This window comes from Odocoileus virginianus, chromosome 13 (assembly GCF_023699985.2).
Source record: "Odocoileus virginianus isolate 20LAN1187 ecotype Illinois chromosome 13, Ovbor_1.2, whole genome shotgun sequence".
Lineage (NCBI taxonomy): Eukaryota > Metazoa > Chordata > Mammalia > Artiodactyla > Cervidae > Odocoileus > Odocoileus virginianus.
Genome location: NC_069686.1, coordinates 11376472 through 11403064, shown reverse-complemented (window position 1 = coordinate 11403064; position 26593 = coordinate 11376472). Strand labels below are relative to the sequence as shown.

Sequence of the window (26593 nt, the reverse complement as noted above, 5' to 3'; positions counted from 1 at the left end):
TGAGAATATTAGAAACATATTGACTTTGGAAATGTGTAAATGGTTTCATCATATTCAGGGGATTCTGCTGCTGGATTGATACTACCTAGTCAATAAGACAGATCCTAAAATCAGGAAAGTCTCTGATGCAATAGTTTATTTAAATTCTGACTTTCTTTCTGGATATGTACACTTATAAGCATCAAAGCCTAACTTTATTATTCGCATTTTAATTGTTAGATATTTTTATCAAAGTCTGTTATTTCTCTTCCCTTACTGACATTTTTACAGTCTTCTTAGTTTGTGTTTGAAAGTTTAATTAATGAACTGTTTACTTCTGTTTCTTTTAATAAAGATGCATGTCATCTGGAACTTCTGGTTAATATGAATTCCAGTTTCAAGTATTCCCTCACCTAATGTTAATTAGCAGGTTTTCTGACTGTCTTAATTATTTCCTGATTACTCAAACTCCTTTCTTAAGGTTTTATCCTGCAGGATTTTGGAGCAAAATTTGCTAAGCTGCATCAGAATTGCCCTTTATAACAAATATCCATAATTTATGCATCCAAATGAATTTAGTTTCTCAAAGTAGCTTTCTTGAAAGGTCCCACTCTGATTCACTTATTTTCCAAAGCTCTAAACATTTTGAAAATCTGTCTTTTTGGAATGTTTTCATATCCAGTTGATAAACCAGGTGAAAGAAATCATTTTTCAATATTTATGTATCACTTTTTTTTACTCCAAAAATTTTACTCAAATTGATCCAGCTTAGCACTATTTTGCTTATATACAGCCTCAGAGCACTAATACTCTGACATGGAAGATGAAAAGAACATATAAGAATTCTGAAATCAGTTTTCAGAAACTAATACTGTTGGTAATTAGAAGTCATGTCCACTTATAGGTCTTGATTTTAAAAACAAAATAATATTCTAACAATATCATAGATCTTATTTTGAGGTAGAACTTTGAAAGCTATAATCAATTTTGATTTCACATGAGGTTTACTCTTGAGTTTAATGTTATAAATAGAAGATGTTTTTTTTCTAAACAGATGTCAATGGCGTCAATAACAGATAACAGATATCAATAACAGATACATACAGCATTTTATATGATAAATGCTTGATATAGAAAATAAAGTTAGACAAACATTTAAAAAAATTAAAATCACCCATGATTCTATCATCTAAAGTAAAAGTCAACAAACTTTTTTCTGTGAAGCACCAGATAATAAACACAGTGGGCTTTTAGGCCACACAGTCTCTATTTCAACTTTTGCTAAACTTTGCTCTAATAGCAGGAAAGTAGCCACTTGCACATGTGATTGAACACACTCTACTTAGAAAGAGAGGCAGCAGGCTAGACTTAGCCTGCAGGTAGCAGTTTGCTGATCCTCGACTTGGATGGTTACGCTTCAATATCTATTACTCCACATTATTGTATATAATAGTGTATATGAATAGACAGAAACATAATATTCTATCATTAACATTTGTTGCTTAGCAATGTATCAAGAATATCTTTCCATTTCAATAAATATAGATAGAACTGGATCATGATTTGGAACACCAAATGATGTATACTTAACGTGGATATACTATATTTAACAAATCTTTTGATATTTAGGTTGTTTCTGGTTTGCACTTTTACTATTGTTAAAAAGATACTGAGTAGGAATTCTTTTACTTGGGAATGAAGGCCACAACCCCAAACTGAAAGCAATTGGTATCAAGTAACTCAGTACCTTAGAGAAAGTCCTCAAAGATCCCCCAGACACATACTGGTAGCATTAAAAAAAAAAAAAAAGGTAGTAGACTTATCCTGTTACCAACACCCTATCACCTACCACTTGGACTGTAGAGGGATTGGAGGACTCGCTGGCATTGAAAGTTTGTTGTCTGGTTGGAGGCTTCTGAATCCAGACAAATAAGTAAAGCTAGACACGCATGTAACAAGGGGACACTGGTATTTCATTTCCCCATCAGACGACTTTAGGCCTTGGTGGTCTGTCCCTCATGCCAGGTGAGGTACAGGAAAGGCAGGCTGGACAGAGATGAGGCTGAGAAAAGGTGGCCAGGCTTGAGCCTTGCTATTGGTGCAGACACCGGAGGGCTGATCATCAGGACCCTGGCAGTAAAAGCCTGAGGAGTGGACCTTTGGTGGTCAGGACTGAGGAAGAATTGAACCACGGGGAGACCTTACACATGGTCCTCGAGAAGCATCTGGACACCTGCCATGCAGAAGGCATCAATAATTGTCCATAAGTACCAAAATATTTTGGAGATCCAACCAGTCCATCCTAAAGGAGATCAGTCGGGTGTTCATTGGAAGGACTGATGTTGAAGCTGAAACTCCAATACTTTGGCCACCTAATGCGAAGAGCTGACTCACTGGAAAAGACCCTGATGCTGGGAGGGATTGGGGGGCAGGAGGAGAAGGGGATGACAGAGGATGAGATGGCTGGATGGCATCACCGGCTCAATGGACATGAGTTTGAGTAAACTTCAGGAGTTAGTGATGGACAGGGAGGCCTGGTGTACTGCGACTCATGGGGTCGCAAAGAGTTGGACACAACTGAGCGACTGAACTGAACTGAACCAAAGTATTTGCCCTCCCTTCCATTCCTTCTCCCATCCCTAAAGATTGGAAAGGGCAAGAATCAGAAATGATATGGTGCAGAAGAAGGAAAGGGCAAGCTATGCCTCTTCCCATGGTCCATTCTGAGCCAGGATGAAGGCAGTGTTCAGTTGGATAAGAGCCTAAAGTTGCAGATAAGACCAGACTTTCTTCTGATATCTGACAATGCCTTTGAGGAATGAGAAAGGAAGATTCAGCAGAGTATATAGGCAGTCATGTTTGTACTCCACTGAATTCACATGTACTCGATAAACAGCACTGTGTACAGACATCTCTGTATACTTGTATTATAGCTTCCTCAGGACCTAAACTTTGAAGAGAAATTGCTGAGACAAAAAGCTTGTGATGCACATTGCCAAATTGCCCTCCAGATGGTTGTACAAATTAATACTCTTAGAGCTTTGTAAGAGATTGCTGGCTTCCCTGTACCTTTACCAGCCTAAGCATCCATTGTTTTTTGCCAATATGACAGATGTAATACAGTACCTCATTGTCAATTTGATTTTCATTTCTTTTATACAGGTTGAATATGCTTTCGTAAAGCTAATGATTTGCATTTCAAAGTAATTTTTTAAAAAATTCCTAATTCTAAAAGGGAGAAAAACTCTTGAGCTAAATGCATTTTTAGGAGTTAAAATTTTTACACTAAATAAGTAAACTTTACCATAATAACAAGTCTCCTTTTATATACAACCAATATATATACATATCTGTGTGCTCAGTCGCTGATTCATGTCCAACTCTTTGCAATGCTATGGACTATAGCCTGCCAGGCTCCGCTGTCCTGGAATTTTCCAGGCAAGAATACTGAAGTGGGTTGTCATTTCCTACTCCGGGGGATCTTCCTGACCCAGGGATTGAGCCCAGGTCTCCTCGGTCTCCTGCACTGGCAGGCGGACTCTTTTACCTCTGTGCCACCTGGGTAGCCTATACATATATAGGCTATATATAGCCTATATATATATATATATATGTTTTTGTTATATATACAAGGTTATGTTAGTTTCAGGTATATAGCAAAGTGATTTAGTTACACTTCCATATATATCTATTCTTTTTAAGATTCTTTTCCCTTAGAGGATATTACAAAATATTGAGCATAGTCCCCTGTGCTAGACAGTAGGTGCCTGTTGGTTATCTGCTGTACATGCAGTAGTGTGTATATGCTAATCTCAAACTCCTCATTTATCCCCCAACCTTTCTTTCCGCTTTGGTAACCATTAGTTTGTTTCCTATGTCAATACGTAACTCATATTGTTAAGTTGGTTGGAGCAGTGTTCTTAGAAGCTGAATTCAGAGGCTCAATCCTTATTTCAAGAAGTTTACTATTTTGTAAAACAACAACAAAAAAATGACCTAGTCGATATTCCTGGCAGTTATATCTTAGAGTGATAGTAAAAGCACCAATAATAATTGCAAATTAATAGCCAATACTAGTTGAATACTCTCTATAGACCAAGCAGTATGGTAAGAGCTTATGTTCATTATCTCATTTATTTTTCATATCCTCTAATGAGGTACTGTTAACTATCTGTACCTTTTAATTTCTTTTTTATTGAGGTATAACTTATATACTGTAAAGTCCACAAAGCTTAATGAATGTATACATATGTATACATTTGTGGCCCCTTCATGGATCATAGCCCTGTCATGGTGAAGGGGCTTGCATAACTCAATGAAGCTATGAGCTGTGCTGTGCATGGCCACCCAAGATCATAGCGGTCATATAGGGGTCATAGTGGAAAGTTCTGACAAAAAGTGGTCCACTGGACGAGGGAATGGCAAACCACTCCAGTATTCTTGCTGTGAGAACTCCATCAACTGTATAAAAAAGCAAAAAGATATGACAGAGAAAGATGAGCCCCTGGGTTGGAAGGTGTCCAGTATACTACAGGGGAAGAGAAGAGGACAGTTACTAATAGCTCCAGAAAGAGTAAAAGAAGAGGGTGGCAGAGGATGAGATGGTTGGATAGCACCACCAACTCAATGGACATGAATCCGGGCAAACTTTGGGAGTTAGTGAAGGGCAGGGAGGCCTGGTGTGCTGCAGTCCATGGGGTCACATACTCAGACATGACTTAGTGACTGAACCACAACAACAAATACATCTATGTTAACCTAGATATACAGAAGATTTAAGATATTAATATATAAGATATAGAGATATAGAATGTTTCCACCATCCTGGAAAGGTCCATTGAACCCCCAATCAGTTGATACTCCCCTTCCCTTCAAAGATAACCACCATTCTCATCTCTATCAACTTAGATCTGCTTTGCCTATTTTTGAACTTCATATAAATGGACTTGCCCAACATATATTATTTTATACTTGTCTTCTTTCATACAACATTATGTCTGAGATTTATCCATATTGTTGCACATATTATAGAAGTTTGTACTTTTCCTGATGGTTGGATAGTATTCACTGTATGACTCTGCCATAGTTTATTTATCTACATTAGTATTAATGAGTATTTGAAACATTTCAGTTTTTGGCTATTTTGAGTAATGGTACTATAAACATTCTTAGACATGTCTTTGGTAGACATAAATACTCATTTATGTTTTCTTTCTATCTATCTATCTCTTTCTCTCTACATATGTATTTATCTTTAGTAGATTCTGAAGAGTTTTCCAAAATGGCAGTACTGATTTATATTTCTGCCAGTGATGTATGAGAATTCCGATTGTTCTACATTCTAAGAAATAGTATCACTGTTTTCAGTCCTTTTGACTTTAGCTGTTCTGGTGGGTGACTAATGATATGGAACATCTTTGCATATTATAGGCTAATTGTATATCTTCTTTTGTGAATTGCTTGGTCAAATATTCCCCTCATTAAAAAAAAAATAGATTGTAAGCTTTTTTCTTCTTGATTTATAGGAACAGGAGTCCTTTTTCAGATACATGTGTTATAGATTATCTCCCCAGAGAGTGGTATGCTTTCCTCTCTCTAATGTCGTGTTATAATTACAATTGTTCATAAAGAAAAAGTAACCAAGGCTTAGACAGATTACATAACTTCCCACATTCATTCAGTTACCAAAATGGTAGAACATGGATTCAACTACAGGCTTCTGAATCCTAAGCCAGTGCTTCTTATTGCTCTTTTGTTTTGAGGGAGTAGAGATTAAAAACGTTCAGTCTCAGTAAAACTTTTTTGAAGGCCTGACATTGCTGAATAAAAGTAAGTGAGTGGATGGAAATATCTTTGTATATCTTAGTAACATGATGTCATATAAACATAGCACATTATGGGCAAAATTCGCTGAGAAGAGTTGGACACGACTGAGTGACTTCACTTTCACTTTCCACTTTCATGCATTGGAGAAGGAAATGGCAACCTACTCCAGTGTTCTTGCCTGGAGAATCTCAGGGACGGAGATGGGCTGCCGTCTATGGGGTCACAGAGTCAGACATGACTGAAGTGACTTAGCAGCAGCAACAGCAGACAAATAAGTCTGTTTTAATAAAGTTTCTTTAAGGTTGCAAATTCCAATCCCTAAGAAAGGCAATTTCAAAGAATGCTCAAACTACCACACAATTGCACTCATCTCACACACTGGTAAAGTAATGCTCAAGATTCTCCAAGCCAGGCTTCAGCAATACGTGAACCGAGAACTTCCAGATGTTCAAGCTGGTTTTAGAAAAGGCAGAGGAACCAAAGATCAAATTGCCAATATCCGCTGGATCATCGAAAAAGCAAGAGAGTTCCAGTAAAACATCTATTTCTACTTTATTGACTATGTCAAAGCCTTCGACTATGTGGATCACAATAAACTGGAAAATTCTGAAGGAGATGGGAATACCAGACTATCTGACCTGCCTCTTGAGAAACCTGTATGCAGGTCAGGAAGCAACAGTTAGAACTGGACATGGAACAACAGACTGGTTCCAAATAGGAAAAGGGGGACGTCAAGGCTGTATATTGTCACCCTGCTTAGTTAACTCTTATGCAGAGTACATCATGAGAAACGCTGGGCTGGAAGAAGCACAAGCTGGAATTAAGATTGCTGGGAGAAATAGCAATAACCTCAGATATGCAGATGACAGCACCCTTATGGCAGAAAGAGGAACTAAAAAGCCTCTTGATGAAAGTGAAAGAGGAGAGAGAAAAAGTTGGCTTAAAGCTCAACATTCAGAAAACTAAGATCATGGGAAATAGATGGGCAGACAGTGGAAACAGTGTCAAACTTTATTTTTTGGGGCTCCAAAATCACTGCAGATGGTGACTGCAGCCATGAAATTAAAGGAGGCTTACTCCTTGGAAGGAAAGTTATGACCAAACTAGATAGCATATTAAAAAGCAGAGACATTACTTTGCCAACAAAGGTCCGTCTGGTCAAGGCTATGGTTTTTCCAATAGTCATGTATGGATGTGAGAGTTGGACCGTGAAGAAAGCTGAACGCCGAAAAATTGATGCTTTTGAACTGTGGCGTTGGAGAAGACTCTTGAGAGCCCCTTGGACTGCAAGGAGATCCAACCAGTCCATCCTGAAGGAGATAAATCCTAGGTGTTCATTGGAAGGACTGATTTTGAAGCTGAAATTCCAATACTTTGGCCACCTGATGTGAAGAACTGACTCACTGGAAAAGACCTTGATGCTGGGAGGGATTGGGGGCAGGAGGAGAAGGGGACAACAGAGGATGAGATGGTCGGATGGCATCAACGACTCGATGGGCATGAGTTTGAGTGAACTCCAGGAGTTTGTGATGGACAGGGAGGCCTGGCATGCTGCGGTTCATGGGGTCGCAAAGAGTCGGACACAACTGAGCAACTAAACTGACTGAAGGTTGCAAATTTGCATGAAACCTATGAAAGCTTTTTAAAGGCATATCTTTTGCTTGTGTGTTTTCTTCTCTGAGTTCTCACTTCTTGACTAATTTCCCTGAAGGGTTAATGGGCCTCCAAAAGAAGGTTATGATGCTCTATGTGAAGTAAAAATGTCCTTGCATTTTTGTTTTTGATAACACATGTGTTGGTTTATCAAGTTGTACAAATAACAACTAACAATAAGTATATTTTCTGCCACTGAGAAATGGCAAAGATTTAAAGATTATCAGAGAAGGAAAGATAAGATATAGTACCTGCTTGATTGAAATATGAAGCAGCAGAACCATTCTGAGACACGTGTGAAGTTCATAGCACTCTACCAAGTAAGTCCCATTTAAGAATACATCATAAGGAAATAGCCATCTACCTATCCAACTAATTTAATAATTATTGAGTACCTGTGACACTATCCTAGGCACTAAAGTTAGAGGTGAAAAGACTAGATCTTTGACTCAATGAAATTAGTTATCTAGTGGTAACTAGATATACAAATATACAAATACACACATATATTTATACAAATACACATATAGTTTTATTACATGTGTATATATTTATAAAATGTATGTTAAATACATATAAGTGGGTATAAAGCATGTTTATATTTTACATATATATAAGCATATATAAAATGTGTATAATATAGACATATATGTATATACATGCACATATATGTATAATGTGTGTGTGTGTATGTATATATATATAGTCTCATAGTATTAAGTGTACTAAGAAAAATAAAGCATGGCATGGTAAGAGAGTCATTTCAAGCCTGTCTAAAGAGGTAATAGTTGACAGACCTTTGAATAAAATAGCAGGAATTCTGGGAAGAAGAGCATTCCAGGAAGAAAGAATAGCAAGTACAAAAACCTTAAAATGAAATGAGCAAGATCAAGGTGAGTGAGAAGAGAGTGAATGCAGGCTCTGAGGTGAAGGAGCTGATCAGAGGCCATACAGTCCGATAGAGCACGAGAGAAATTTGCATGTAATCTAAGTGTGATTTCTGAGCAGTCTCCTGAGAGGTGATCTGAGCCATGTTTTCCTAAGATCATTCCCACTGGTATGCGGAGAACTTGTGAAAGGCAGATGAGCCAGGAGACTACTGTAGTTGTCCAAGAGGGAGCCGATGGTTGCTTGGACCAGGGTGGTAGTAGAGAATTGAGCAGTATGTTTAGGATATATTTGTCACTAAAAACAACCAGACTTACTGGCTGATTAGATGTAGGGTATCAGAGAAAGAGAGGAATCAAGGATTACTACCAAGATTTCAGCATGAACACTTGGTGAATGGTGGGTGGTATCATTCACTGAGATTAGAGATAATGGTATTTAGGAGGATGACCAAACTTCCTGGTCTCTCAGCCAGGAAAACTTGGCTATTTTTAGTTCTGTTTACTGATGAATAAACCTAAAGCAAGTGACTTAAGTGACTGGTGCCTTAATGTGAACATGTGCAAAATATCACCATTTTCTCCTTGGGCTCTAAGAAACAAGAAGATTATAAAGGTAAGACAAGGGCTTCAGGCAGAAGACACAATGAAAAGTTAATAGTTTTGGGGCCTATGCTCAAGTGATTCATGGTTAATGAGCTCAAGTTCATGCTCTGTTTCACATTTAAGGGCTGTGGATATCTAAATCGGTGTCTCTTGTTGAGTACCGAAAAAAAAAATGTGAACCAGTCTTTAGAAGTAAATCACCGCAAGTGGACAATGCCAGCTCATACCCCAGACCCCAAAGCAATGAGTTTTTAGGAGCAATAGTATTCATTCAATTTCATATTATTTTTATCATTATGTCTTCAAAAGACTTAAATTTTGGATAGAATTTTAATATATGAATTTTGCTTTCAATGAAAATGCAACAGGTTCTCTGTTTATTGTGCAATCATTTACCATTTGTCAGAGACTTGTTTTTTTTTTTCATCTGTTGTTATTAGTTGGAGGCTAATTACTTTACAATATTGTAGTGGTTTTTGCCATACATTGACATGAATCAGCCATGGATTCACATGTGTTGCCCATCCTGATCCCTCCTCCCACCTCCCTCCCCACCCCGATCCCTCTGGGTCTTCCCAGTGTACCAGCCCTGAGCACTTGTCTCATGCATCCAGCCTGGGGTGGTGATCTGTTTCACCCTTGATAATATACATGTTTCGATGCTGTTCTCTCAAAACATCCCACCCTCGCCTTCTCCCAGATGTCAGAGAGTTTTTGAAAAACTATGAGCCTTGCTCACTCACACCTACCAATGTCTTCCCAAGCCAAGCTTTCCAGAATAGCGAAGGAGTTCCAAATTCAGAAAAGTGCTCAGGAAACAAGACTACAGTTTCAACAGAATCGTACTTTGTGCTTTCTGAGGTCACTGAAGGATACGGCTTGTCAGTTTTTACAATAATTTTCCTTTTTACACTTGATATTGCACAAAAAAGATTAGGCACCAGAAGCATGCAGTGAAAGGATGGCTGGTTATACTCTTTCCTGTTTTCACAAGTGCCTTGTACAACATCACATTATTATTTCAAAAAACCAAAAGAAATGCCCGGATTATAGCTTTACACTCATGAAAGCAAATTAGTTCACTTTGAAACAGAATTCTGAAATCATTCTCTTCATTTTATCCATTTCTCAGTGACGAGAAATAAATGGGTATCAGTCGGAGGACCTACTTTCTTAGTGTGGTCTTGTGAGGAATGAAACTTAAAAGCCCATGGGACTCAGCACCAAACAAAGAAACACGGCAAACCTGTGTGTATGTCAGCTCGCAGGCTGCGGAAGACTTCTCAAGCCTCTGCCTCACTTGTTCCCTGCTTACCTATGCTCTGACACAGTACAAATGATAGAAGCCACTCGCTGATGACACACATTTTAAAGTTTAAGACAGAATTCCATTAAGAGAGTTAATGGATGTGTGAGGGAGAAGGAAGCAGCAACATATGAACTGCAAGATGAATAAGCCAATTTGGTACCTTGGAGTTCTTTGCAAAACAAAATGTAATTAGAGACGTACAGATGCTCGAGCATCATCACTATATTGGTAGATGCACAAAGAAATGAGGATTCATTTGTAGTCTAACAGGACTGCAGCTGTTAAAAGAGTAGGAAGAAAAGACCTACATTGCAGATAATGTTTGGATATAAGTTTGCCTCTCTTTATTTATTAGATGTTTTCTTAGAAGGTGATCTGCAAGAAGATCTTGGAAAATCTAGTAATAATTTGAATGCACTATTTAAAAGATTTTTTTTTTAAAGTAGAGCTCTTTTGGTAATGGAATAAACACACACACATTTTTAAATTCTGTAAACTTACAGATTAGATTTGCTTAATTAGAAACATATATAGTAGAAAAGTTATATAACTGGAGAACATGTCAATAAATTGGACAAGTGGGAAAACAAGTGATTCTATAAAGGAAATATACACAGTCAGTCAGCTTGCCCGAGGCAGCTTTACCCTTTTTCTTAAGTCCTCTATTAATACTGCAAATCTCTCATGAGCAAATGTCTGGCCTTCCATTCCTGAGACAAATGGCCCAGCTGGATGAACTTACCACTGATGTTAGTTTCTTCCCTCTGCACCTATTTTGTTTGCATCTCCGAAGGAAGGTATGTGCTTCCACCTGGACTATCTATCTTTTAAATCTCTTCTCTCCTTCCTATAGCTCTATTTTGTTTCTATTAGATTCTTTCTGTTTACAAAATGCTAAAATTTTCATGTTCCAAAGCCATTGCTGCCTTGGTTCACTCATGAAGCTTTCCATTTATCTGTTCTTTGGCACTGAGCTTGAAGTGGTCCCATGCAGTGACTCTTTCCCCTTCCTCTCTCCCTGTCCATCCTTACCCACCTGCAAAGCCAATGGTCTCTCTTTAGTACTTTCTTGCATTGGGCATACAAGTTCCTTCCTGAAATGCTCCGCCCACTTGATGTCCACTACTCCGCCCTTGCCTGCTTCTCCTTCAGCCTCAGTAAAAGCTCATTCCAGGACTTGTCCATCAGTTCCTATTCTTCTGCCTGCCTCTAAGTGTTGGCATTTCTCAAGGACATTTATTGTCCTCTTGTGCATTATGTGATCTAATTCACTCCAATGACTTCCTCTACCACACTGACAGAGATTCCTAAAACCACAGGTGAAATTTCTACAGGTTCATGAACCACCCCCCCTTTCCCTAATAGTCTGTAAGACATATATTTCTGGGTGTTTCCAACTCAACATGTCAGATACTGAATGAATGAGCGGCTCCACATAGGGACCCTTCCAAGAAGTGCCCACGTCAATTGATGACCTTACAGTTGTATGTCAGAATCATCAACAAAGACTCCTAAATTCTTCTGTCTTTTATCCTCTACACTTAATGAATGACCAAAATTTATTGATATTACCTCCTAAATACCTCTTCTGTCAGCCTTATTCACCTTTTCATCCCATAGACATTTATTCAGCATCTACCATCTGCCACTGCCTCATTCCAGGCCCCCATTTATCCTCCTTGGATCATCATAAAACTTCTTTAGAGATATTGTTACTTCTAGTCTACTCTCCAAGTCTTTCCCTCTCAATCCCTGCTCTACGTTCTCATAATCCTCTTCATATAATTATATTTTGATCTCACACTAACTACAATGCTTCACACATAAATTTATTACTGGGATAGAGATATTCTTATGCTCCAGAACAATTTTTTAATTCATCTTTGTGTCCAATATACAGAAAACCATAAGTGGACAATAAGTTTGCTGAAGTAAGGAATATTTAAGTCATTGCAGTGTTTCCTAGCCTCACAAGTAAAAATACTAAAAAAAAATCCACTGTTAACAGCCAAATCATAACTAGTGAAATGAATATAGATAGAATGGGTAAATACATTTTAGCCATTGACTATGTAAAGTACTTGAATAATTATTTTGAAGGTTATATATATGTTTATGTATACATATCAAATATCAATGCATATATATCTTTAGGAATCCTACACAAACTTACATAAATAAATAATAAGCATGTACCTTTGCCAGAAAATCTAAAGTACATGTGAAAATACAAATATCACAAAAATATAGCCAGACCTCTTTGCAACTTAACTGGTGTCCGGGTCTCAGGAAGGTTTCTCATGGGCTTTTTATGTTTGGAAACTCATCAGAGCTTTGTAGCCCAACAACCCATCTGACTAATCAGTAACTGTAAGCAGTCAGTAACAAATTACATCGTACTATACTCATCTGAGTTATCAACAATTACATGATTGATAAACTTCTGCAATAATGTTCTTGAAGAAATTCCAAGTACTATGTCTTGTGGTATTATTTAACTTTCCTCACCCTTTTATAGATCAGATGTCCCTCATTGAAGGCAGGCTTTGTATCCTAGTGATGACACCACTCATGACCAACCCAAATCCCTAAGACACATAATCTTTAGCAGGTGGCCTGAGACTGACCCAGTATACTCTGAGTCCTTTAGTCACCCGTTTAGGCCTCCTCCACCTAGGAGCTTCATTTGGACTTGATCTAATTCCAAATGTCCACAAGGGTTACCCATGTAGTATAGTATTGTCTGACTTATTTCACAACACCTGCTAGTTAGCTCACTTGCTTTGATAGTCACAAGACTTCTCGTTGGAAAATGTTGATCTCAGTGCCCCACTTGAAGGTGAATTGCTGGACCACTTTGGAAGTGGAAAGAATAAGCCATATAGAATTCTCCACATGGCTTATGATATGTAGAATGAAGCAAAGGACTTGCATGACAAGCTCAGAAACACCAAAAAGCTAAGTACTGACATGGAAATGAAAGCTAGTTTATGAAATTCTCAGAGCACTGAAATATTACACATTGGGTCAATATGATGCTTCCGGGCCCTTTCCATCTAATGCCATGTTACCATGCCTCTAGCTAAATTCCAGAAATCCTGTCTCTTCAAGCATGGTTTATCACTGTGAAGCTTGCTAACTCCTAATTAACTATGTTTATATCTAATTTTCATATCTAGCCTTTAGACTAATCCTGGAAGCAGGGGAAATTATCTATAAAGGAAAGTGACTCTACTGAATTGGAATGTGCATGCACTTAACGATTAAAAAACAAAAAAGCGTATTTAAGTAACTTAGGACCCATCAGTCAGGAGGCTAATTTTATAAGTTCAACACAGGTCCTGCGCTGTAATTTTCTGCCAGGCTCAGTAGTGACTGAGGACATCCCTGCCCTTTCCTACTTGAAAGCCTGTGTCAACCAGGTTCTGGCCCACGGGCTACACCCCTCAGAGATTTTGTGGCCCAGTGAAATGACAGTCATTGCCCACCGTGTCTGAGCACCATCTGACACCTGCTGCCTTGTCCCCTGGGCCAACCTGTTGGCGAGCAGCTGCCGCCAGTCTCACACTCAGATAAAACAGTGGCATCTCCAAATATCTCCATGTTGGACGCTGGCAGCTTACACCCTGTATCAGTGAGCTGGCACTGACAGAGTGAACTTGTCACTTCTAAGTGAGCACAAAAGAGGGCTTATTTGCTAGACCTTGAGTCTAATGAACAGCTTTCTCCTATTTTATATAGTTTTCCAGTCATTTGACTTATACAATAGAGAAATCATATTTCGACTTCTCCAAGTTGAAAAATTGCCCTTTTTCTTATTTGTCACCAGGAGATGTGACACAGTTATTTCTGAGGCAGCTTTATTATGGAAAATAGAATAAGTAACTCATGTCACTCAAATCAAATCCCTCAGGGAGTAGGTCCAGTAGCGATTCAAAAGCCAGGAGTAAGATTAAAAACTAATTTTCTAGGTGGAATGAGGAACAGGTTCTTTTTCTTCTAAACGAATGGCCCTTCACAGAATAAACATTCACAGGGCACAAGGGAGACATCTGAATCCTCCTCCTCCCACCTCCTTCCTTTCTAGACGCAGACTTCAGGCTTAGCTTTGAGGCTCCAGGCAGGGTGAGGAGCACGTTGATGACAGAAAGGTCAGCCTGAGAGGTACTGAGGAAACTGAGTCCTCACCTAAAATGCATATCTTTACCTAATAGAGAAAGTATAAAACATTGTCAGCCAACAAGTTTATTGCCTTCGGCTCTTCCAAGGAGAGAGGTACAGGCTTTTACTCTTCATGGACTTAACTGGGTACTGCCTGCCCTAAGGAGACTGTGCAGACTTTCAGTGGCTGGACTGCCCAGCTCTAAGAAAACTACCAACCCCTTAAAAATATTATTACTAAAAGTCAACCATATTTCTCCATTTCAAATCTAGCATTTGTACCTAAATTCAATCTGCTGCTTTATTGCAAAGTTGTCAAAACCAGCTTTATATTTAAGACATATGGGTTGCAGGAAAAAGTCTGTCGACCAGATGAAGTCTCCTTTAAAAAGGTGAGATTGATTTAAGAAGCCTGATCTCTAAAGGGGTTTGTCTAGGGTGTCTCATCATGCTTAGGGGTACCGTAACATGGGGACTTATGACTGTGACCATGAGGAAATTCAGCATGAAAGAGATATGACGTTGTATTGCAGACTGTGAGCTTCCCAACTATAATACAACAAATGGCTAAGAGTTTCTTTCCTGCCTACTTGTGCCCCAAGGTATATAAACCTCATTAAGTGATTGGTTGTGGTGGTGATTTAGCTCTAAGTTGCATCCTACTCTTGCAACCCCATGGACTGCAGTCTGCCAGGCTCCTCTGTCCATGGGATTTCCCAAGCAAGAACAGTGGAATGGGTTGCCATTTCCTTCTCCAGGGGATCTTCCCCATACAGGGTTTGAACCAGCATCTTAAACCCACATCTCCTGCACTACAGGCAGATTCTTAGAGTCTACTGAGCCACCAAGGATGCCCCATCAACTCATTAGAAGAAGTTCTTTTGCAAGTAATATGGTATGTGGAGAATAGAGAGGAAAAAAAAAAACAACCTCACAATCCTCTTAAACACTAAACAGGAGTTTTTAACCTGGGGTCTGTGGACTTCCAAGGGGTCCATGAGTTCTCAGGGTCCATGAACTTAGATGATAAAATGATATAGATATTTTCATTTATCTCTAACTGAAATTCACCATATCCTTCAATTATAAATGAAGGCAACAAACTATAGCAGTCTTGGTAATACAATGACCTTTGTAACCCATACACGTCAGATATTTTTAAATGAGATATTATAGTTGTCATAAAAAGGTTAAATACTGTTTATCAACACTTCAAAATCATGGCAGATATTAGACCAGCTCTTAGATCTTATTTAATGCATTATTGGTATACTACTGTATCATAACAAAGACTGAAAATGGTATTTTAATACAACTGGTTTCCTTTGTAAAACTATAAATTTCATTTTATGTTTTTAAAAACACCATTCAGAGAACAGGCTTCACTAGTCAGCCACAGGAATACAGTGGCTAAGACTCTGCACTCCCAATGCAGGGAGCCTGGGTTCAGTCCCTGATAAGGGAACTTGATCCCCAGATGCGAAGGGAACTAGATGCTACAACTAAGTTTGCATACTGCAACTAAAGATCCAGCATGCCACAACTAAACCTGAGAGCAGCCAAATAAATAAGTTAATAATAAAATAGAAAATTAAAAGATTAGAAAAAGAACCACTGTGTTAAGGCCCATCATTCACTTCATTATGCCCATACTACCTTCATTTCTATCCCTAGTCATCTTTTCAACTACTTTCTCACCAACATCCTGAATTCTTTCTCTTGTCCCCAAGTGTTCTTTCATTGTCTCAGATGTTTAAATAGGGCAGTCTTTCACATCTTCCATTGTATGCAGTACTGGTCCTTTTTCTGAGAATCCTCTTCCCTCCACCCCTAAACCAGAGCCTCTGTGTCTCTCCCAACAGACAGGCAGCTTCAGTCTCCTGCTTAAGCTTTTTCTTCGTTCCCAGACTAGGTCAGGATCCCTTTCTTTCTATCAACCATGTCATCATCTGTTCAGTATTACCGTTCCAGTAGATATGCTCTAATGAGGGCAAAGCCCACATTGGCCTGGATCACTATCATATATCCAGTGTGTAGTGTGAGGCTGGGTACCTATGGGAGCTCAATAAATATATGTAAATACATGCACCAAAAAACCATTCTGTAACTTATGATTTAATATATTTTGTAACTTTTTGATTTAATGTATTACACTCTTGTTTCATGTTGTTACTTTTATTTACTTTAAAGCAGCATAATATTCTATGGGGTATGCTGCTGCTGCTGTCGCTTCAGTCGTGTCTAACTCTATGCGACCCCATAGACGGCAGCCCACCAGGCTCCCCCGTCCCTGGGATTCTCCAGGCAAGAACACTGGAGTGGGTTGCCATTGGGGTATAAGTACTTTTTAAAAATAATTTCCCTAGCTGATCATCTTGTTTTCAGTTTTTACTAATGCTGTGATGAATGTCTTCATGTATATCATTTTATTTTTCTTGCTTTGTATTTAGGATTATTTCTTCAGTATAAATTACAGGAAGAGGAGTTAATTCATCTATTGGAATTAACATTTTTATGGTTCTTGATTTATTCTATGACATTGCTTTCCAAAAGGATTCTCTCAATTTAAAATGCCATAAATAACATAAATAGAACATCTGCTAATGATTTTTCAAAGTACTTAAAATAACATTTGCTAGATAGTCATCATTGGATTGGTCAACAATGGGGTAAAATTTTTGTTGAAAAGGATAACATAAAAAACTTCTCTTTAACTCAAAATATAGTACACTAATTTTCACATTGAGGAAAATATTTTATTTGTTAACAGAGGACTAAGAACAAAGATACTGTGCTAGGGAAGACAAATTGTTTTACCTTAGATATGGCCATTTTGTTAGTTAAATGGACAAAATTCACTGAAGACTCTATCTGAAGTTCAAATATTTGAAAGCAAGGAATAAAATAATCTCTATTATGACAAGAATTATGTCATTTCATATTTAAAAGAAAAAGAACATAACTTCTAGAGGCTAAGTAATTAATATATTAATAGCATACAAGAAACAAAAAAATTAAATACTAAGAATTTTTTGCAAGACATTAGAAATAAAATGTATGGGCTGACAAATTCCTCCTTATTTACAGACATAGATGCCAGCAGGGACTTGTCAGCACGGTGGTGTTTCTCATCCTGATTACACCTTCCCTCCTACTCCTTTCATCTCAGCAGCCAACCCGGGCTTCAGGCTGGGCCGCTTCTTCACAAGTAGCACCCAACTTTCTCCCTCAATAAATGAAGCTGTTTTGGGTTGTCCTTTGTTTTAATACCCTAGCGACACATAGAACAGATTGCTGACTTAGGAGGTGGGGCGTCCGTCTTACTGAATATGAAGAAAAAGAGCTAACCGGTGTCTTGTTGCCTGTTCATATTCTAGGGAGGGTACAAGAGTGTACCCCATTAAATCTTCCCTAATGACATTAATCTAATACATGCTGACTATGTGACTGCTGTGTGCAGGGTGCAATACCAGCATCTGCAGGGGACATAATGGATGACATGTTAGCCAGAGGGAGACGAGTAGAAAGACATTTCTTGCATTCCACAAAAATGCGCAGAAGAGCAAGAAGGGTTCTTCCACATCTTTAAATGTCCCTCTGGGAGAATTCAGGTTCATCAGACCCTAACATCCTGGAATGAAGACAAAACTGCAAATAATTAAACTGAGCTAATAAATCAAGTGCTTCGCTATGGCCTAGTGGGAAACAATCTGCCTGCAATGAGACTCCCAGGTTTGATCCCTGGGTTGGGAAGATCCCCTGAGAAGGAAATGGCAACCCACTTCAGTATTCTTGCTTGGGAAATCCCATGGACAGAGGAGGCTTGTGGGCCACAGTACACGGGGTTGCAAAAGAGTCAGGCTAAACAATAACAACAATAAAACAAACATAAAGGGATGTAAGTGTAGGTCACTGTTGCATGGCATGAAATGGTCATAAACTCAAAAGGACAGTGTCTTCAGTGAGCCAGGCACATTTATTCCTGACAACAATTATGGGAGGTAGCGATCAGCTCCCCCATTTTATAGATGGGGAAAGAGAAGGTCAATGAACATTACTTAGTCAGAGTTAAACATTCAGTGAGAGGTGGAAATAATCAAGCTTATGCTCTTTCTACTACATGCTAGGTTGGTAAAGGCACTCAAGAATCATACCTTGGTTAATATATCTTTATCCAAAGCTACTCAAAATTTGATTTTTAAAAAACAGTTGTAAAATAGAATGGGGAAAGAAAGAATACACATTTCTGAGATGTCAGACCCAGTGAAAAAGAATCTCAAATAGTCTTCAAAAAGCATGTGCAGTAAAGTTCATGAACCTTCATCTAAAGGCAGTGTATCATGGTAGCAAATTTGGGGGATCACCTGGGTGAGACCTTGAAACTACTTTTCATCTGAATGACTCTGAGCCATTATTTCCCCTCTCTAGGTCTCATGTTCTAGTATACCTTAAAGGATTTTTATAATTAAATAAGGTAATCTATATAAAATGTTTAGACATTGGTACTTTGTGTGAATCACAACAAACTGTGGAAAATTCTTAAAGAGATGAAAAAGTTGGCTTAAAACTCAACATTCAGAAAACTAAGATCATGGCATCTGGTCCCATCACTTCATGGCAAGTAGATGGGGAAGCAATGGAAACAGTGAGAGACTTTATTTTTTTTGGCTCCAAAATTACTGCAGATGGTGACTGCAGCTAGGAAATTAAAAGATGCTTGCTCCTTGGAAGAAAAGTTATAACCAACCTAGACAGTATATTAAAAAGCAGAGACACTACTTTGTCAATGAAGGCCCGTCTAGTCGAAGCTATGGTTTTTCCAGTAGTCATATATGGATGTGAGAGTTGGACTATAAAGGAAGCTGAGTGCTGAAGAATTGATGCTTTTGAATTGTGGTGTTGGAAAAGACTCTTGAGAGCCCCTTTGACATCAAAGAGATCCAACCAGTCAATCCTAAAAGAAGTTAGTCCTGAATATTCATTGGAAAGACTGACGTTAAAGCTTAAACTCCAATACTTTGGCCACCTGATGTGAAGAACTGACTCACTGGAAAAGACCCTGATGCTAGGAAAGATTGAGGGTGGGAGAAGGGGACGACAGAGGATGAGATGGTTCAACGGCATCACTAACTCAATGGACATGAGTTTGGCAGGCTCTGGGAGTTGGTGATGGACAGAGAAGCCTGGTGTGCTGCAGTCCATGGGGTTGCAAAGAGTCAGACACTACTGAGCAACTTAACTGAACTGGACCAGGCATATAATGATATACATTAATTATCAGTTGTACTGCTGTTAAAGTTATTTTTTTTGCATATAAGTCTAATAAGCTTGGATCTGTTTTATCTGTTTTTCTAGAATATACTATATTAGGTGCAGCATAATGAAAGATAATGATAGCTAACTACCACAAGGGGCAGCTGTCACCTCTCATTAAAGCAGCAGAAATAAGACACCATAGGAGGACCAAAAACAAACAAACAACCCCTCCAAAACTGTAAGGACATCAATAATAGTTGTTTTAATTATGCTTTACACTTTGCAAAGTCCTTTTGCAATCATTTAATTTGGTTCACACAACAATACTGTTTTGTAGGGAGGGAATTACTCCCACTTTACCAATGAGAAAAGAGTCTCAGAGAATGTAATGCCTTCTCTAGAATCATAGCTAGTCAAAAGAGCAAAGAGTACCACAGTCTATAGATGTGCTATGCAATATGGTAGCCATATGTGGCTACTTAAATAACATTAAATATGCAGTTCCTCAGGAGTACAAACCACAGTTCAAGAGCTGAATAGTTCACGGCACTCGTGTTGGACAACCCAGATTATAGATCACTTTCTTCACCATAGAAGGTTTTATTGGGTTATGCTGGTCTAAAGAAATGAAAGCACCAAACCATTACTGCATAATACTATGCCCAGTGTCCATGACAGTGAACCTGATTCTGAGAGAAAGATGTCAGGGAAAAGGAAAATACTTTAGAAATGCTTTTATGAAAAACACTAAACTTTTTTTATTATAGAGTTAACTTTATGTGGCACTAGGCTATAAACATCATCAGAACTGCCCAGAATCCCTCAAAGTACCTAGAACCAGTATTCTGCACACAGAATCTACAAATATTTATTTAGCAGTTCTATTTAATGATTGACTCATTTCAGGAAAATATGTCAGTGTAAGAGAATTCTTCCCAAAGCAAATAAATTGAACGTCATAAAAATGCAATAATCTTTGTTAAAATCTCGAGGGAATTTATGTTTGTAAATTTATAAAATTTAGTGTACATACAAAGTCTTTTTACATTTCAATATCTATTTGATGCAGAAAAGTTGTAAATAAATGTAATCAAAAGAGATGAATGCCAGTTAAAATAAATATGTCTGAAGATGAGAAAAATTTTTAATAGTGATATAAGCCTTAAAATAATGGTTTATAACATATCCCTAGTAAGTCATAAGTTAACAGATCCTCAGTAAATCATAAGTTGGTCTCAACTTTTGGTTCATTTTCTTAGAGCAACACTAGGAAATAACTTTCAGAAGTGGACAGACTGACAATAAATGCTCAGTATTACTTCAAAGCAATATAAAATGCTCAGAAATTTCAGAAGTTAGTTTCCAGAGGATGACAAATACTTGACTACGCAAGAGTCATCAGCCTTGCCTGGCAGGATGGTGCTGTCAAATTCAAGGTGCACAGACAAAGATGGAGGCAGTTTCATTTTTTAAATTGACTTTGAAAGTCTTAATGATATATGTACATTTCATGGAAATATGAGCTTTAGTATAATGGTCTGTTCTCTTTAGACAGATGGGACTCAATTTATGTTCTACATGATTGTATCCCAGAATTTCAGCCTTAAGATGTTTGTCATAATATAGTTAATCTATTATTTTATGAGGGCTACTAAATCTTGGCCTGCTGAATTTGGGTAGATGTATGCCAAATTTATGATGGCGCTTGTCTAAAAATGACAGATGCTGCCAAAGCAGAAAACTATCATTTTCTTCTACTCAACAGCACAAGGTCTTGGTGCGAAAGACAGGAATGGGGGAAAGAGGCATTTACAAAGACCTTGCTGGCTAATCGATGGAGTCCTGCTGCAGTCTGTGGAAATGAGAAGCTGTCAGTTGGGAAACTTAGCCCCATTTGTAACAGCACATAAAAACTATGAAACACACAGGGGAACCCATAAAAATGGCGAGGCGAGGGTCTCCATTTGTATCTTTGGCAGAAAAACTCTTCGACAACATTGAAAAATGCAGTTTCATAAGGTAATGGGATGACCATAAAAAGCCGAACTGTAGCCTTTCCAGGCAAATCGTGCTGGTGGACTAGTCGATAACTGCTCTGGATTCACACTTGAGGAATTCCCACCATGCAAAAGCACATTATGCTGAAAACTAAAACAGGTTTTGAGATGTTCCTCACTTCTTTCCTTCCTTGTTAGGTATTTCCTGATACTGTCATCTCTATCTCCATGTGATGGTCATGGGTACAGGATAAACAGGGCTTCCCAGATGGCGCTGGTGGTCAGGAATCTGCCTGCCAATGCAGGAGACACAAGAGACGTGGGTTCAGTCCCTGAGTTGGGAAAATCCCATGGAGGAGGGCATGGCAAGCCACTCCAGGATTCTTGCCTGGAGAATCCCATGGACAGAGGAGCCTGGTGGGCTACAGTCCATAGGATCGCACAGAGTCAGACAGGATTGAAGTGACTGAGCACACATGCATACACATGGGGATAAACAAAACAGTGTTTCTGTGCCCAGTGGAAATCTTTTAGAGGGGGTGATCCAAATGCTACTGAACTTGTGGACCACATACAGGACAGTTCACTGGACCCCTGAGGAGGCAGCCACGTGGCTGCCACATTGGTGATGCTCTTGCCCTCTGCCGACCTCTATCTCAAGGAGTGTGTCTGCCTCCAGTTACATCAAGTCAACAGCTGTCAAGCAGGAGCTTTGAGAACACTTGTCATTTACCTGAAATGAGTGTTTTCATTCAAACTTGTCCTTGAGAAAAATCTCTAACTCCTAAAGCTTTGGTCTCTTGCAGTTAAACAGACAACATGCTACACAGAAACGAAGGATTATCAGTAAAACAAAGCCTTAATGGCCCTTTCACTGCCACATCTCCTCCCTGAAAAATATCAAGAGAGCAAACAATTTAAAAGTAATATACAGTCCTACTAAATAGTCCTTAAAAAAGCGGGTTAGTGGTTTCTGACTTTGCCCACTGGGACACTTGTATTAATTTTTCCAACTGAGAAAAGTTTAGAAGTAATGGGAACAGTGGAATTTGCGTGGGACAAGAAGCCCCAAGTTCCTGCTCTGACTCTAGTGGGATATGAGTGGTGCAAGCTCACAAAGCCATTTCATTTTTCTAAGACCCAGGTCCTTCAATGTTGCCATATTTTTGGGAGCAGCTTGAAGGTGGCTACTGTGTATTATTTTTCTTTGTGGCCCTAAGAGACAATACAGTAAAACAAACAAAACCCCACTACTTTGGAAGCTCCTTGGGAGCAAGAAAATGTCTTTCTGTTCATTGTTGTACCCTAGAATGGCAGATGTTATAGACGTAATACACTACTTAGCATAGATAATAAATATTTCCTGAGTGAATAAACAGATATAGAGTTTATTGTGTATGTATGAAAGAGGGATACTAATCTCAGCCTGACCAGTCACAGGGTTGTTGACAGGGTCATACAAAAATAGTTATGCGACTGGATTTTATAAATTGAACAAACCCAAGGTAATCCTATTATTACATTTAAGCAGAACATGTTGGTTCCATCATCTTTTACTCTTAATTGTATTTATAAACACATCTATAGCATTTTGAATCATTCCATCTGCTTTCATCTTTTTAGACAGCAACTGATTAAAAGCTGTTTAGCTTTAAATAGTTTTATATACTTTCAGCTAGACGTGTATTTCCCCCATCTTGATACCTATTAATTAAAAATATCTTGTGCTAAAGACTAGACATATGGACCATTAGGTTGAATTATCACAATATTTTTCTCTAGGTTGATTATCAAAATATTTCATTATTTTCATGAAATAAGGTTTTCCAAAGGCTCTGTTTTTTGAGTCTGCTATGAGTGGTTAAATGCTGTCACAAAGAGCATTCAACTTGATGTATGGGACACATTATCACAGGGAAGTGTACTGTCATATGGCATTATGACACTTGAACTCCAGGGAGAAATTTGGGTAGAGTGTTTGGCCAATATGTTCTAGCCATCTTCTTGAAGCTGCCTAATGCTTGCTGTGTCTTGACCCCAATTTTCCCAAAGCACATTTATCCTCCCTCCTACAAAGTTTTGAACTCCCACTGATACATCATGAAAAGTTGGGATAGATCCTAGAAGACTAGAAAGCTATTTCTTTGGATTTTATGTTTAATTCTATTCTAACTTCTAAAAAGTGAATAGGACAGCTATCCTTGCCTGAAATAAAACATATTTAGTTTTTTTCAATCATGTGGTCAGAGCTTCTTATAATAAATGAAATTCCTGTTACTGTAGTTTAAACTCACTTTCTTTACAGATTTGAAAGAAAAAAAAAAAAGAGAGAAAGCTTCCAATAATACCCTGAACTTTTTATATCTGATAGTTTCATTATAACAAATCTCAGATCCAGATACAACATGATCAAATTATGTCTCCAAATGCCTCATAAAAAATGGTTGCCCCAGTTGCTAAAATAGCAGGTAAAAAGGCTTTTCTAGCCTTTTTCTAGCCTGGAAGATTTTCAGTGAATTTCACTGATTTTCACTGATTTTCAGTGAATCCCCAGATGCTGTACTCCCAGAAACTCTCTACCTTAAAAGTTGGCTATTTTCTCTGCCTCAGGATTTTCCCTCATTGAACAATACTCTATTGCTAAGTTATTCATGCTAAAATGTGAGAAAGGAAATTGAATTACTAAATCCTTTGGATGCTCTGAATGCTTGGATTTTGAAATCTGGTAGCTGAGACATCATGTTACTAGCATATTCCTTTTTTACTCAAATATCTCAGAATCACATAGATACTGCTTAAACTCACTTGATAGGAACTCTTCATTCAAAAGAAAAAGATCAGTGCTAGTGAATTTCAGTCTTGTAAGAATTATCAGTCAACCACGACTTCTCACTGTGACTGTTACTCTACTTTTTGGCTGACTCCTTAGAGGCCGCATTGTCTGAAATAAAATACTTCAGTTCATTAAGTACCACACTCCTTCCTGTTCCCTCCCCCTTCCCTCTGTGACCCACCTAGACTGTTTATGAAGGTGTGGTCCCTGTGTCTCCTATTCTCCTAAAGTGAGGTTTTAAACAAAATCAAAACCAGTTACCAAAATGTTATGACTTTCTCATAATAATGTTACAACAAAGGGAACTTTTTAAGGATTTAGAAATAGGTGGTCAACAATAGGTTTTGTATTACATTATTTAGACCAGATTTCCCATCTGGGCAAACTCTAATTTTCTAACTTGAAAATTGTACAAAAACACATGTGTAAATTCTTGGTTAGAAGCCAACATTAACCCATCTGGGCAAACTTTCTAATTTTCTAACTTGAAAATTGTACAAAACATATGTGCAAATTCTTGCTTAGAAGCCAACATTCAGTTGAAGGTGGAAAAAAACCATATATCTATGTAGCAAATATAACTCACTTTATTTTTTAAATAGTGCCATTTTTCAACAGCTTTGGCATTGCTTTTATAGATATAATAGGACAAATTAAATGTTTCACTAGTATTATATTTAAAACATGGAGAAACAAAAAAGTAATCTGAATGACCCAACCAGTGAATTGCTTAATAATTTACGAAGATGTTGAGTATGGAAAACATGGAAAAGTGAGGTAACCCTCAAATACATATAACTTCCATGACTTCTAATCCAAGTCTGGACAGTGACATGGTGAGTGAGGCCAATACTGCTGGACCGCAGGTATTCTGGGGGGTACACAGGGGAGGGGCAGAAGCAGCAGATGATGCAGGATTAAAGACCACCACATCGCTACTGGAGAAGAGACTCTGGCTTTGACCTTTGTTTTCCTCTCCCCACTGTCCTCTCCAAGGGTTCTGCTAGATCTCAGTTCTCTTTCCTTGTTTATACCACTACTGTACTTGACCTTGATGTGTTCCTATTACCCGCTAAGCAAACATGATTATTTGTAAAGTCCTAAACAAGCTGAAGGAATGGAGGGACAATAACCTCCACTGTTTTTATCATTTTGCTTACAAGGACTTCTGTGGATATATTCACAGCACAATTCAGGTAAGAAAACCTTTCTCAGAATATCATTTCATAGAGGCAACAATATCCTGTAGAAAATGAAATCAGGCAGGAAGTCAGAGATGATGGATCCTGGTCTTCCAAACACTGGGTAACGTTGGGCAAATAGAGGATGCAATGTGGACCTCACTGTGGCTTGCTGTTTTATAAACTGGAGATAATATTTGACTCTAATAACTGATAAGTCCGGGTTAAAGATTAATTTGCTAATATGCAGAAAAAGGCTCTGTTCTTTAGAAGGGGAGAAGTGTGATGTAATAATTTAGTATTATTATCTGTTCATCAGGTATCATGATTTAGTGATCCTATCAAACAGAGAACAAAAGTCTTTTATCACAAGTTTGAATCAGCTCATTCATTCCAGTCTTCAGAGCTTTGGGCACCAGCATCTATGGGACCTCACCAATAATGGTCACTTTTTACATAGTGTCTTTGTCTGAGGAGGGTTTTCTGAATCCTCCTCTTACAAATGGATTTGTTTTTCTCCCAAGCCCCTGGGCAACCACAGGAAAGCATTCTTAAGTCTTCTCCTCAAATTCTATAATGATTTGGCGAGCAGAAGAAAATCAGAACAGAAGTGTGTGTCTGTGTGCTTCCAACAACATAGAGGTACCTAAAGAGAGAGTTAAACATAAGAGAAAAGGACCTATTCTCTTAGTTTTCCTTCATAGACAGTCACTGCCACAAGGAGACTTACCCATCTTGGGTGCTGATGGGTGGCTGGGAATGTGTGAAAGCCTATTAAACAACCAATTTCATGGTATACCCACTAGAAATACAATTTTTTTCCCTTCTTCCTGAATCATTCAGTTTGAACCTATTCAGAAAAACTGCTGATTCACTGGGACTATGAAATAGAGACTCTTCTTAAG

The 26593-nt window shown here is 38.3% G+C and overlaps 1 protein-coding gene across 7 annotated transcripts in view; it reads right to left on the bottom strand.

The window, feature by feature from the left end:
* ZNF385B (zinc finger protein 385B) overlaps positions 1 to 26593 on the bottom strand; it is a 335826-nt gene that overhangs the window by 13200 nt on the left and 296033 nt on the right. The window lies entirely within an intron of this gene.